Here is a 15837-nt window from a genome sequence, read left to right as displayed (position 1 = left end):
CATTGCTTCTGAAGCTCTCATGTGGAAAGAATCACAGGACTTGCTGAATCTCACAGCAAAACCTGCTGTCTCAGCAACAATTACTGTAGATGTGCTTACAAACTGACACCAGTGACAATGTCAGTGTGCAGCTGGGATCTGAAATGGAACCTACTGCTCCATACCAGCTTATTCAAGCAGATTCATGGGCAGGAAAAAAGCAGGCAGAGGGGCAGAGAAGCTGTGACTCTGTGTGTGTGTGTGTGTGTGTGTATAGTCTGCATTCAGAAAATCAAAAGAAAAATGCAGATTCATGCATTTAGAAAAGAAATTTATAAAAAGGTGAGCAGGGTGAAAGGATACCACCTGCCACTCAGCAGGGGACTCGGGGCATCAGGAAAGCAGCGCGATGCCAGCAGGTGAACAGGGCAGCAGGAGCCTGGTAACTGGCAGCCAACATGTGGCCAGGCCAGCAGGCAGCAAACACCTGGCCATCTCTTTGTAAACCAGTCAGCAGGAGCCCAGCATGGAGTGGTGAGCAGCCGGACAGGGCAGCAGCCAGGCTGGATACCTGGCAGCTGCTCGGGGGGCAGCTTGACAGGAGAGCTCCCTGCACAGAACCATGAAAAGGGCCATTCACTTTTTCTCCTTTGCCTTGGGATTGTTCACATAGTTTAATGGGAAAGATGAAACTCAGCTTCTCCTAAGTGCCTTTGGTGGGGAAGGGGAAACCTGTGTCATAATGTAATAAATTTTCCTACAGCCATTTTCAACAAGATCTTTAGAAGAAAGCATACATGACGGTCATCAGTGTTAAAGAGCTGTCTCAGTTTCAGCATCTCTTGAGCAATACTGGAATGAAATTTCCTTTGTCATATTGGTCCGTGATTAAACAATTCTGTTTTTAAGTACCATGGTCTGTATTTAGAACTCCAGGCAAGGAAAACTAACATAGTATCCAGCGTAAAACTAGCCACAGCAGTAATAACATTGCAAACACCCTCCAGTGAGCACCACAGCAATGGAGCTCACTTTCCTACTCTCCAGAGGAAAAAATAGAGATTATGGAATCTCAGCTGACGGCATCCATTACAGCTCCACATACTTTAAGACACTACATTGACTGGCATTATCTAGAAACTGGCTTGGTATGTCCATCCTGTCCCTGATGAGCCCTGCAGAACATGGAAACCAGAGAAAAACAAGTACTACTCTTGCAGTATCGAACCCCTCATTGTGAAGGGGACTAGCTGGAAGCAGCATGCAAATTGAAGAGATTTTAAGATTTGAGGTTGCACAGCTCATTAAGCTCTTTTAATGAAAATTACATTTTTTCTATGTGTTTTACAGACTACAGTCTTTCCCCAAAGAGTTAACCATACAGCTGACACATTCAATTAAAAAATCTTTCACCAGTTTGAGTCATCTGGGATAAAGCTCGATATACATGAAATTAAATCAGAGTTATTTCTTTGGAGAGAACAGACAAAACCTCTATACTGATCGGAATGTGGTTTTGTGTTTTTATTCTTTCTTCTTCTTTTCATTGTTGATACATCACTCTCTATAGAGTGTATTTGCTGCAGGAGAGTAACCTCTTTGCTCCCTGTCAATGACATGCTGCAGGGACTAGTCTATAAGTCTTATAAGCAGATGGATATTATGTAGGAAAAAAGAAGTGTTTCTACCTCTGACCATTACATTGATGAAATTCCACAACTAAATCTGCTACTTGCATTTTAAAGAAAGATTTTTCAAATAAATAATTAAAAAAAAAAAAAAGTGAATATAACCCAGTCCAGTGCTTTAATGGAAATATATTAAGTCTTAAGAGAAAGAAAACTGAGGGCAAATCACAGGGAAAAAAAAAACAGGCTAGCTACATTGAAAGAAAAGTGTTAACAATTACATTGCTAATGGTATTTGTTCCAGAAACAACTGTTGAAATGTTAAAATAATGCATTCCGGTCAGAGTTAGGTTGCATAAATAACAAAATAAAAATAGCTTGTTTAATGGATAGTACATTATCACTGAAGAAGACTAAAATATACAACCTAGAGAAAAGTGTGAAATACATTAAGGAACAATCTTCAGGTAAAGACTATAATATATATTCATAAAGGGCAAAAGTTAAGATTGTGCAAGCAACCTTGGCTGTTAATTTCTTGACTGGGGTGCTTAGCTTTGCAACCTTTGCATTTTCTTCATTAAGACATTCTAAGTAATTGATCATTTTTATAGTGTTCAGAGGCTCAGATACCATGGAAACAGACTGAAACTATGAGAGTGGTTGTAGTATTAGAATAATTAGCAGTGAGTTGTGGAACGAAGTTGCTGATAAATGCTTAACCCTCCCAGTTCAGTCTCACACTGTGACTTGACATTATTTGTGGTGTGATTTTTGTCTGCATTCTTATGTAAACCTGAACATGTTCCCATCTGGCAGTACATACACATACATTTTTTCCATGTAGTATGATATGTACTTACTCTCAGAAAGCATGTTCTGCGATGTAAATGTACTCACACACTACTATTTACTGAAAATTAAATTGTCAATGAACTGTTTCTCATTAGAGTGGTTTGCTTTGCTCCAGAGAAAATCCAATAGTTATGTGCACTTGTTTATCAGCACAGTTCCTCCTTTTTGATGTTATGGCTATTTGCATAATATGGTCCTAATGTTCCAGATCTGCAGCTCAACATCATGATATATTATTAATAAAATGCCTTTCTTGCTGTGAAATTCCATGTGGAATTGAGAAATTATGTTCATTGGAACTTTCAGAGAAGGAAGGAGGAGGGTTTCAGTATGAATTGGCAGGAGCTTGTTGTCCTGGAAATCCTCAGGTTTCGGTCTAAGTGACAAAATCACGTCAACCAACTATATTTGCTTCAGGAAGAATGTACAAATCCTATGTGATGCAGCTATGCTCAAGGTGTATTTGGTATATTACAGAATAGAATCATAGAATTATTTAGGTTGGAGTAGACCATTAAAATCACTGAGTCCAACCATAAACCTGTCAAGTTGACCACTAAACCATGTCCCTAAGCACCACATCTATGAAATTTTTAAATACCTCCACTGATGTTTACTCAACCACTTCCCTGGGCAGCCTGTTCCAATGCTTCTGTTGCAGAAAACACCCTTTTATTTGTACTTCTGCAGTGTCAAAGGTCTTAGAAATTCTACTTAGAACCTGTGAGATAAGACCAAAAATTACCATTTTCACATTCAAAGAATCCTGTAATATTATAGATTCAAAGGCTATATAATGCTACACAAGTTTATTCTGAAACTTTTTTTAAAGCTCAAGTTTCTAATTGAATTTTTACTGCAACTAATGAAGAGGAAACAGATGTTATTTTGTTGTTATCAAGCGAGTGTTGTTGTCAACAAAGAGCGTTGTTGTCAACAAAGTGGGTAAAGACTAATTTTTTACAATAGCAGTCACCTTTAACAATAGATGCTTGTTTTCCACTGAATTCTTTTACAACATTTCAAACACCTTGTACTGCAAAGTACATTCCTACTGAGAATATTCCCACAGAATTAATCTTGGTAAATTGATCTAACCCTAAGACCTTCTCTTAGCTTGGCAATTAATGAAAACGGCACATTGTCAAAATGGTTGAAATGAATCATGTATTATAGGAATTTGGAGAAGAAACAGGCTTATTTTCTGTTCTTCTAATATAAAAACTCAGCAGAATGTAATTCATTTAGAGAAAATGAGACAGGGGATACCTTTTCTTTCTAGGGCATGTCTGTGCTCATGCACACATGTGCCAGTATATATGCACTTTATATGACCGACAGACACTATGTTTTTTCTTATAACATTCCTGCCAGCTTAGCAATAAGAAAAATAAAACAACACCAAACTGCTGAGTAATAGCTTCTTATCCATCAGCCAATACGCATTTATAATGAGTATGTAGCATGCAACATGCCATCTCTGCTGTTAGAATGCTTTCCTTCTAACATGGGATATATTCCAGGAAACACGAAGCAAGCCAAAGGCCAAATGAATGACACTGATTTTATATGAAACTTCAAAACAAATATCTAGGTAGTGATTTGCTTGGGGAGAGGAAGGAAGTGGTATCTTTTTGATAGGTTTGCTTTGTCTTGTTAAAAAACCACTCAGTCTCAGGAATTCTCGCTGAAAGGGAAACCAAAATTCCTTTATTTATGTAAGGAAAATATAACAAAGTTGGACACATCCATACTGAAGTATTGTGAATACAAAGCTAATCTGTGTGAAACATCAGGAAGATATTTGAGCAATCTCCATTAACATATAAGCCCAGCTCGTAGTAACACACGTTAGCAGATTTTGCAAACAGGATGAAACACCATTTGGAGATGCAAAACATCATTTTAAGGTTTTCAAGGTATCATAATGATAGTTTTTTCTTAACACTGAATATTCATGATGCATCATAAAACTAATGATAAACATAAAAACTGATGTGAACGTTTGACTAATCTGTTCTTATTTGTTTGGAAGAGCTGTAGTAATTGCCTGGTTTGTAAATTAAACATCTGCTATGGGAATAAACAAAAACATAACTGAGCATATTCAAATAAATTGAATTCACCTTAGTTCCATAAATTTTATTATATGGGCTCATCAATTTTATTACACCTGAGTGCTGCATTGCTGTAGAAAACAGTACTTAATTTTCTTTTAGATACCCTATTTGTAACAATAAATGTTTTCTGTTTCTAATAAACTGTTGTTCTTATTTAAAGGTTCTGGTTTGCCTTTTGTTTTTCTCTAAAAGTTGGTTGATAAAACAGCTGACTTACTGAAGTAAATATGGCTACTATATCTGTTTATTACCAAACTGTTACATAGAACTAACAGAATGTCATAAATAGTCTGTACTTGCACACTAGACTCTTTCAGACATGACATGATTTTTGGTACACATAAGAAATTCATTTGGCATTTAGAGTAGCCCTATTTTGCTACCTACCAAGTTTCAGATGGTTAAAAATTAGGACAAAAGCCAAACAGAATGACTTTTTTAAAAAAAAAAAAATCAGAGACCAAGGGGTTTTTTGTTTCTTTTTATGTAAAAAAAGAAGAAACTGTCATGGACCAATTTATTTTTCAACATTAAGCTGTTAAAAGCAGCATACAATGAGGAGTTAGGTTTGGACTGCAACCATTGTTATGCAGTGCATGGGCACCAGAGGAAGAAGACCTGCTTTCTTGATTCTTCCTCTTGTTACCAGAGTAGAAAGTCATCATGGCTGCCTGTTGCCTGGCTGCACTGTTCAAGTAGTTTCCTGTTACTTTAACTGTTAGGGTTGTAGAACTGGAGTTGGAACTATTCCTATTCAAACAATGAAAATTCAATGTTGAAGGCTCCCTTTGAGACTCCCAGGCCAGGACTACATCCCCACAGAAAGTAAAGTTTAGTATAAACGTATATAGCTGATGCATGTCTGGATTTTTGCTCTCCATAAGGTTATGAAGCTCTGTAAGCATGAACTTGAATCAAGAATCTCAGAAAACCTGTTCCTCTGCTTCAGAAGGATTTTCCACCTTGCTTATGACTGTGCTTGAGTGTCCTACAACTTGACGTAAAGATAATTTTGGAACACCAACATCTTCAGCTTTTACTTCTCGATGAGAAAATTCCTCACCAAATTTGATGTACAGCAAGGAGATTCCAGAATTCTCAAAAATTGCCTTCAGAAAGGAGGACTTGAAAGATAGGACAGAAGCTATTGATCACAGACTGAAATATGAAGAGAAGTTCAACTCAGGGAACATGAGTTGGAATAGTCATCATTCCAGGTACTCTTCAGGTACTCCTGGAGGTAAACATAATGATTTTTAAGTCAAATACAGTTCAGTCTTTCCTCCTGTCGATTGATTCAGATTTGTAGGAAAAAGGGGGCCATACCAGTGGGCCTTTGCCCAATACCCCGCACTGTAGTGTAGTATGGAATTGAGCCACTATATTCAGGAAACCACTCAAAATTCACTAGAGTAGAAACAAAAATTGTGTGTCTTAGGAATTAATAGGAAAACTTCCATTGGCTTCAGAAGCCAAACTTGTGCTTCCTGCATTTCTAGTGTTTTGTTAATGAATGTTAATTGTGTGTCATGTGAAAAAAGGATCTGAGCCTACCGATTCCAAATGAGTGTGTAGGGAATTAAACTACTATTTCAGTTTTTTTCATTTGCATTTTATACCCTAATCAGACATGAGTTTGGCTTTTTTTTTGTGAAATTTGAGGAAACAGAGGCCAAAGTCGCGCAAATGAATCACCCCATATGGAGCCTGAGAAATTAATCAAACCACTGTTGAACAGCAGAAATGTCATAAAGATACAGTTGTCTGTTAATGTTAAAACCATCTTTGCAGAGTGTGAAACTTAGCAGCAGAAACTCAAATCACCATATTCCTTTTGAAGAGTTTTCATCAATAGCTAGGTGACCAGTACCTCTGTATATCCAACATGCTGTACTTTAGAAGCCAAGCCCTCACCATAAGCAGTACATAACACTTTACATCTTGATTCTACAGATGGATTTAAACATTAAGTGAGCTTTGGGAATGGGGGAGGAGTGGACTGGCAAGATAGATCCATGTAATACTTAGTCACTTATAAATAGGCATCTGTATTTAACTTGAGGCAGTTGAATCCCACACACGGGTAGTAAGGACTCATAAATTACAAGTCAGAGGCTTGTTCATTACGGTATGCAGCTGTCCAAAACAGTAATGTGGCAGATATTGAAAAAAATCAGGGCTTGTTTGAACCCATGAAAATCACTCCTTAGACATTAGGAGAGATATAGTGATCATATTACATGATCTTCCTAGACCTTCACATTGCTCTGGTGTTTTAGGTTTAATAGCAACCATTACCTTCAGAGAAGGAATATATCTTGTTTTCATTCCACTATCCAGAATAGCTATTTCTTAATAATGTATCTTGTGACAGTGGTAGCAAAAATTAGAGATTATTCTCATCATTTCTAGGGAAGTCAAAAATCCACTCTCTCTTCCAACAAGTTTTACATTGAACACACTACAAAAATATAGGGTTGTTTATTGGTTTGGAGTATAAAAATGTACTATATACATTTCTTATAAAATCTGCCACATATTAAGTGTTAAAGAGGCAAAACCACAGGATAATCCTAGCTCTGGAACAGGTTTCTAGTACCACCTCCCCATCTCTGCATCATTCTCGAATAACCTCTACTGGATGAAATAATAAATTTTGATAAATAAAGGCTTTGAGGAAAATAGCCCTTTTTTTTCCACACTTCCTCAGGTTTTTTACTGGTAAACCAAAATAATTTCTGTTTAATAACTAAAGCTTCCCTTCCCTTCTCTGCTACTGGGACCCACTTATGTGTTTGGAGATCCATAGGACTGTGGACTTTATTTTCTACACAGCTGTTGGCCCAAAGCCACACATTTTTAGGAAGTCTAACCTCTCTTCCACAAGATTTAGTACGTTCAAAGAAATGTGGGAAGAATTTGCCCTAAGAACAGCACTGAAAAAACAGTCTTACCCAGGGCCAACTGCTATCCTGGGTTTCCAAGGCCCCTTAGTCAAAAGACTAAGTCTCTGTTTCACTTCAGTCTCTTGAAAACCCACTTCACTTCCTCACTGGCCCCAGGACAAAGAGCCCTTCAAGAGCTGTTGGTAGCACTTCATAACTTCACCCCACTCACCCCAAGGCAAAAAGGAGTGTGACTGGGTTGGTACGGCTCTGAAGTGCAGACTTCCACCAGGGTATATCAGCTCCAGCTTGATGGTTTTCTTCCTTGGTCATGCAGCTTTGGAGTGTAAAGTGAGCTCAAGCATGCCTGCCCTGTGCACCTGTAAGTGGACCCTTAAGTGTGCCTCTCCGCTGTGGGCTCTGTACGTTTAGGAACCTGAAACTACATAATGTGTAAGTACAGGCTTGGATTTTATAATAGCTTGGAATTATAGCATATTTTATACTATAATTCTCTGCATTTTTTTCCACATCATTGATTGCCTGCTTTGGTTTCTCTTTTATCCTCGCAAAGGTAGTGCCCTGAATGCTGATGGCAGAAAACCTGGCACTCCCCTAGGCTGTAATTCTATGGTAGGAAATATTGGAGCTAGTCTGTAATTTGTGATATATGATAACTGCAATAATGGTACAATGCCTGTGGGTAAAGGAGTGGAGGGAACATAATGCAGCTAATAAGTATTCATTTGGTTGTTTTTTAATTTGCTTTTTTTTTCTCAATGTGTATTGTGTGTAATATTTTAACTGTTTCACAACACTTTTGTGAAGATATTTGTTTATAATTACACATTTATATCATCTGCTCCACTCAGTTTCCTAAAAGGCAAACATAATTTTCCAAAGTTTTTCTCATTTTTAATTTTTTTTTCTATTAATTTACATTTTCTATTTTGAGGTACTTATTTTGTACTAATAAGAGGCAAAGTTTATGTACATATTCTTTTAGCCAGAACAACTGACATTTTAAAAACAATGTGGTTTACTTCTACATTTCTTTTTTAAAAGTCTTTTATACTGCTGGTTTATGTGAGGAATTCTATAGCTCTCCTCTGTACAATAATAATATCTCTTATGTTCTATTGGAGGGCAGTAGTAGCCCAGAGAATACTAACCACAGAGGAGGAGAGAGTTTCTTAAAGTCTTTGCTCAAACTCTCATCTGCAACTAATAGTACAGGACAGCAAGAACTCCCTTAACAGTACAGTGCTTCTGGGACTAAAACTGTTGCCTGACAGAGAGTGATAATTTATGCCTGTGAACGGCCACTGGGATGTTTCTAGCATATAAGTGATGGACAGTAATAACTAAGGATTTCTATCTGGAGCATTACCAGATCTCCACTCTTTGAAGGATTTCAGGTGCTTTATACAGCCCATCAGGGTAAAGTAATGTAAAGTAGGTCAGGTGCTAGGAGGAGGGAAGTGAGATGGGAAATCATCAGTTGGTACAGACATTAGCACATTATGATCTCATCCACTGCTGTGAAGCTGTAACACAGGCTTGATAAAGTCTGCCAAAAATATTTTTCTTCTTGTACCTGTCAGTGACTCTGTCTCTTCACTACAGTTATTATGTCTGACTGCAACATGTTCTAAATAATAATAAACCATGTGGGAAAGTGTTAATGCAATTTGTATACGAATGCTAAATATCATGTTTTGTAAAATTTTGTATAAAATTGTATATTGATAAACATTAACCACTACAATACTTTTCTTCTGTAGTGAGGTGTATACACATGGCCAGACACCATGTAGGTATATAAAATGCAAGTATTCTGTCCACAAAAGGTATCTATTGAGCAAGAAAATCTGTTCAATTCCTTTTTTTGCTGTGTAATTTTATGAGACCATTCTGCTGGCTTTCAGTACTCATCCTGAATTCTTAACAAAAATGGGGACAATTCTATATAAGATTTGTTGCAATATTTTTAACATTAATGATAATTTTTGTACTCCTTTTATATGTTATCCACTTTTTTTCAGTCTTGAATACTGAATGAACCTATTTGCTTTCAGTTTTCTTTACAGACCTCTGTGTGAGCACACCAACACTCATACAGCTGCATACATTCATCTTTGAATACAAATTCCACACAGCGGGTGTGATATAAGCATCCCTATATAGGGAATAATTCTTATAAGGAATAAAGGACTGTGTCAAGCAAGTTGATAAATGCAATTCAACACAGAACTCCTCTACAATTAGTTCCACTGGTTGTTTAAGAGCCATCGTCCTCAAACTTAACCTGACAAGTATTATTGTCCTTGTTTAGGTACAGAAATATTCATCTTTTCTTTTCCTTTTCTTTTACCTCTGTGTTAAAGAAACACTTCATTAAAGTGTTCTAAGACCTTATTAGTCTAGCGTGAGAGTGGGAAGTGTGTTTATAAAGTGAAATATCTCCACATGAACCTGCTTCTGCGTAATTTTGATGGAGGTTCATAGGAAAATGACACTTCATAATAAAGACCATTAAATGTATTTATCTGCCTTTTGCAAGAACTGCTGTTAGCACTTGTCATTTTGTGCAAGATCACTGCAAATAGACAGCTGTTGTCCTAAACATAGTTTATCTTGTCTGAATTATTCTTTGTCTCCTTCTGTTGTATTTTTTATGAAACTGGGATTTTACTAATCATTTTAGTATCTTACTATTTACATGTACCAGGTTGTATGCATATGAGACAAAACAAGAATCTTAATGGAAAAAAGTAAATTTACCTTCAGGACAATGTCAGACATACAGGTGACTTGAATTTAGGTAGTTTTGCAGATTTAAAATTAATTGTCCTTCCCATAGTGATCCTTTCAAGCTCCTCCACCAGGTGTACAGAGGAAGATATTCAGTGTAACAGATAAAAGAGTTATTTTCCACAGAGACGGATGTTTTCCAGATGAGTAAATTCATCCACTGCAGTGAAAGAAGAACATACATTAGTTTGTGCAGTGATGAAGATATCAGGAAACAGTCTAGAAACCCCTCCTGAAGCTACTGAAAAATGCCCTCCAGGGACAAAAAGATGGCATTTGGAAAGGAAAAGATATTCAACTGTATATACATCCAATATTCATCCATATTCAGAAACCTGAAATATTATTGAAAAATGGACTTACTCCCAGATTATCTCTTGGTCATTCTCAGACCAACAGACCACTGCTTTATCATTATACTACATAGCCTCTGTTTAAAACACTGGATGAGATGGCAGCAGAATCTTTTCCTTCCTTTGCCACTCCCAGACATTACCAAACACGCTAATACGTGAGAGTAATGCTCACTCTCTCTCTTTCCCTGTCTCTTCCTTGTAAGTTTTTATTGCCAGATTCAACAGGAAGGGAGAAGAGCACCTCACCCAATGAAAATTAGCACCATGATTGGCTTCTAATGGGTGGGACATATGAACTAAATCTCTTTGGGCACTTTCATCTCCTAGGTGTCTGCTATATAAAAGGGGACATCACTTCTACATGGACATTTTAAAACAAGAATCAGGTCTGCTTGTTTTAGTAAAGAAACTGTATCTCTTTTTTGGTGTGGGTTTTGAACACAAAATCCCAAGGGGTAAAGTGTCTTTGTTTAGAGCTCCAAAATACTAGAAGGGGACTGGATTTCAAACATTCCTGTCTTCTTGTTGGATCCCTCTTTAAAGCTGCAAACTTAAGTCTATCCTTAACCTACAGCCAACATAAGGTAACTTGCACTTTAATACATTAATTGTTGGAGAAGAAAATGGTGGTGCTGGGCTCTCCCTTGGGCCCAGAGTGAGATGAGGTCCTGAGCAGGGGGGTTAGATCCCCCTCAGATGCAACACAGGCAGCTGCAGCGTCCTGTGAAAATGTGTGAGCCTTTATTTCACTCCAGATCACTGAGCCAGTGTTTTTACCATTTGTTCCTGACTGAGAAAGATTTCATGTATTTAATGTCCATAAGTCAGCATGCTAAAGCATGAGGCATCCCTCTTCCTAGCTATAGCCCTAAGACAAAGTCATCCAAAGCAAGAAGCTGCGTGGTGTGATCTTCAATTAGAAACGCCAAAACAACTGTGCCAATAATTGTCTATAGCCAAAATAATCTTTTAAATACCATTTATAATAGTTCTTTCAATACAGGGTGTGAAATATCATTGGCTTTGCTAGTCTGGGTATCCCACTGTTCCAACAATTTCATTAAACCCTTAATAATCCGTTAAAATGAGCAATGATTAATCTATTCATTTGTAAGCCTTGTTGTTGAATGCAGTGATAGACATCATGTTCTTTCACTGTTAACAAGTGCTAATTCTTGGGCAGTGTGACAAGTTTCATTTGTCAGTGTTCCTGCAGTTTTCCGTAGAGTTACCACTCTTTCCATCAGGGTATCCACATTTGGACTAAGCAATGTTGCCAAAGAAATCCCACACAATTTTTCACAACTTCTTAATAAAAATAGCCTGTGTTAACACTTTGTGCTATCAAGGTGTATAAATATGATTCAGCATTGTGTTTGAAAGGAGAAGAGTGGTAAGCAGATTTACTGAGGAATTTCTTTTTTGGACATCTATCTAATAACATATGTCTCAATTGTTTGGAAAGTCATTACAATTGTTTCCTGAAACAAAAAATCATGGTTTGATGAAACAGAGAAAAAATTGTTTGCAAATACGTGCTATTACTTTTCATGAATAAATTCTGCAAAGTAGTGAAACTAGACAAAATATTTAAAGATAGAATGTTCATTTCCCTCTCATCAGTCTCCTAAACTAATACTTAGAGATCTAATCTCACCTAAAGATAGCTGTACTATTGCTTGTATCTTTTCGTATTTCATTTATACAGCAGAATGTTACAATAATTACTTTAAAAAAAACAAATCCAAAAACAAAAACACACAAACACACTCCCAAAAAGAAACAAACCAAACCAAACCAAACAAACAAACAAACAAAAAACACAACAAAACCAACCCAGAAAGAAAAGATTCATAGGAAAGTTTTCTGGAAGAAAAACTCTAGCTGTCCAGCTGGCTCTCTCCATGCATTGGCTTGACTTCCAGCAATGCCACTGGCTGCTTCAAAACTTGCAGATAAATTACAGGTTGCTGCTGCTCTGATTTATCTGGTACTCATTTAGTCTGCAGAAGTCAATCAAGCCTGATGAAATAATAGAATCATAGAATCATAGAAAGGTTTGGGTTGGAAGGGACCTTAAAGATCATCTAGTTCCAACCCCCCTGCCATGGGCAAATACACCTTCTGCTACATCACGTTGCTCAAAGCCCCATCCAACCTGGTCTTGAACACTTCCAGGAAGGGGGCAGCCACAGCTTCTCTGGGCAACCTGTTCCAGTGCCTCACCACCCTCACAGTAAAGAATGTCTTCCTTATATCTAATCTAAATCTATCCACTTCCAGTTTAAAACTGTTAACCCTCATCCTATCACTACACTCTCTGACCAAGATTCCCTCCCCATCTTTTCTGTAGGCCCCCTTTAAGTAGTGGAAGGCCACTATAAAGTAGCTCTGGAGCCTTCTCTTCTCCAGGCTGAACCCCAGCTCTCTCAACCTGTCCTCATAAGGGAGGTGCTTCAGCCCCCTGATCATCTTTGTGGCCTCATCTGGACCCGCTTGAGCAGGTCCATGTCCTTCTTATATTGGTGGTCCCACAGCTGGACACAGGATTCCAGGTGGGGTCTCACAAGAACAGAGTAGAGGGGGAGAGTCACCACCCTTGACCTGCTGGCCACAATTCTCTTGATGCAGCCCAGGATACAGCCGACTTTCTGTGCTGCGAGCACACATTGCTAGCTCATATTCAGTTTTCCATCCACTAATAGGGAGAAAAGGAGAGTTTAAAGCTTTTGGAAGAAGAGACTAGCAACTCACAATGATGACAAAGAGGCTGTGAGGCTGTGCAGGGCAGAAATCAGGAGGTCTAAAGCCCAGCTAGAAATTAATCTGGCTTCAGCAATCAAGGACAACAAGAAATGTTTCTATAAGTATGTCAAAAGCAAAAGAAAGACTAGGGAGAGCCTCCATCCCCTGCTAGACGCAGGAGGAAACATGGTAACAAGCAACGAGAAAAAGGCTGAGGTGCTTAATGCCTTCTTTGCCTCAGTCTTTAATATCAAGATGAGTTGTACTGAGGGAATCCAGCCTCCTCAGCCAGAAGACAGAGACTGGGAGAACGACCCCCCCCCGCAATCCAGGAGGAGATAGTCAGTGACCTACTGCATCATATAGACATACACAAGTCTATGGGACCTGATGGGATGCACCCGAGGGTGCTCAAGGAACTGGCTGGGGTGCTCACCAAGCCACTTTCCATCATTTACCAGCAGTTGTGGCTGACCAGGGAGGTCCCGACAGATTGGAAATTGGCCAATGTGACACCCATGTATAAGAAGGGTCGGAAGGATGATCTGGAAAATTACAGGCCTGTAGCTTGACTTCAGTGCCCAGGAAGCTGATGGAGCAGCTCATCCTGAGTACCATCATACAGCACATGTGAGACAACCAGATGATCAGGCCCGGTCAGCATGGGTTTATGAAAGCCAGGTCCTGCTTGACAAACCTGATCTCCTTCTGCGACAGGATGACCTGCTTATTGAATGAGGGAAAGGCTGTGGATGTAGTTTACCTTGACTTCAGTAAGGCCTTTGACACCGTTTCCCACAACATTCTCCTGGCAAAACTGGCTCCTCGTGGCTTGGATGGGCACACGCTTTGCTGGGTAAAAAACTGGCTGATGGGCAGGCCCAAAGAGTTGTGGTGAATGGAGTTAAATCCGGTTGGCGGCCGGTCACGAGCGGTGTCCCACAGGGCTCGGTTTTGGGGCCACTCTTGTTTAACATCTTTATTGATGATCTAGACGAGGGGATTGAGTGCACCCTCAGTAAGTTTGCAGATGACACCAAGTTGGGTGGGAATGTTGATCTGCTCGAGGGTAGGGAGGCTCTGCAGAGAGATCTGGACAGGCTGGAGTGATGGGCTAAGGCCAACTCTATGAGTTTCAATAAGGCCAAATGCCGGGTGCTGCACTTGGGCCACAACAACCCCCAGCAGCGCTACAGGCTTGGGGAGGAGTGGCTGGAGAGCTGCCAGTCAGAGAGAGACCTGGGGGTGTTGATTGACAGCTGGCTGAACATGAGCCAGCAGTGTGTTCAGGTGGCCAAGAAGGCCAATGGCATCCTGGCTTGCATCAGAAATAACGTGGCCAGCAGGGACAGGGAAGTGATCTTACCCCTGTACTTGGCAATGGTGAGGCCGCACCTCGATGACTGTGTTCAGTTTTGGGCCCCTCACTACAAAAAGGACATTGAATTACTCGAGCGTGTCCAAAGAAGGGCAACAAAGCTGGTGAAGGGTCTGGAGCACATGTCGTACAAGGAGCGGCTGAGGGAACTGGGGTTGTTTAGTCTGGAGAAGAGGAGGCTGAGGGGAGACCTCATCGCCCTCTACAACTACCTGAAAGGAGGTTGCAGAGAGCTGGGGATGAGTCTCTTTAACCAAGTAACAAGCGATAAGACAAGAGGGAATGGCCTCAAGTTGTGCCAGGGAAGGTTTAGACTGGATATTAGGAAGCATTTCTTTACAGAACAGGTTGTTAGGCATTGGAATGGGCTGCCCAGGGCAGTGGTGGAGTCCCTATCCCTGGAGGTGTTTAAGAGTCAGGTCGACATAGCGCTTAGGGATATGCTGTAGTTGATAACTGTCAATGTTAGGTTAATGGTTGGGCTAGGTGATCTTCAAGGTCTTTTCCAACCTAGATGATTCTGTGATTCTGTAATACTCCCAAGTCCTACTCTGCAGAGCTGTTGTCAAGCCACTCATTGCCCAGCCTGTATTTGTGCTTGGGATTGCCCTGACCCATGGGCAGGATCTTGGCCTTGTTGAACTTCATGATGTTGGCACAGGCCCTCCTCTCCAGCCTGTCAAGGTCCCTCTGGATGGAATCTCCCTTCCCTCCAGCATGTAGAACGTACCACACAGCTTGGTGTAGTTGGCAAACTTGCTGAGGGTGCACTCAATCCCACTGTCCACATCTCCAACAAAGATGTTAAACAGCATTGGTCCTAACACTAATCTTGAGGAACGCCACTCGTCACCACTCTTCACTTGGACATTGAGTCGTTGACCACAACTCTTTGAGTGTGACCATCCAGCCAATTCCTTATCCACCAAGTGGTCCATCTGTCAAATCCATGTGTCTCCAATTTAGAGACAAGGAGGTTGTGTAGGACACTGTCATATGTTTTGCACAAGTCCAGGATAGATGATGTGAGTTGCTCTTCCCTTGTCCACCAGTGCTGTGGCCCTGTTGTAGGTGACC

Source organism: Strix aluco, chromosome 3 (genome assembly GCF_031877795.1).
Source record: "Strix aluco isolate bStrAlu1 chromosome 3, bStrAlu1.hap1, whole genome shotgun sequence".
Taxonomy (NCBI): Eukaryota; Metazoa; Chordata; class Aves; order Strigiformes; family Strigidae; genus Strix; species Strix aluco.
The sequence above is the reverse complement of the archived record's forward strand: the minus strand, read 5'-3'. Positions refer to the sequence as shown.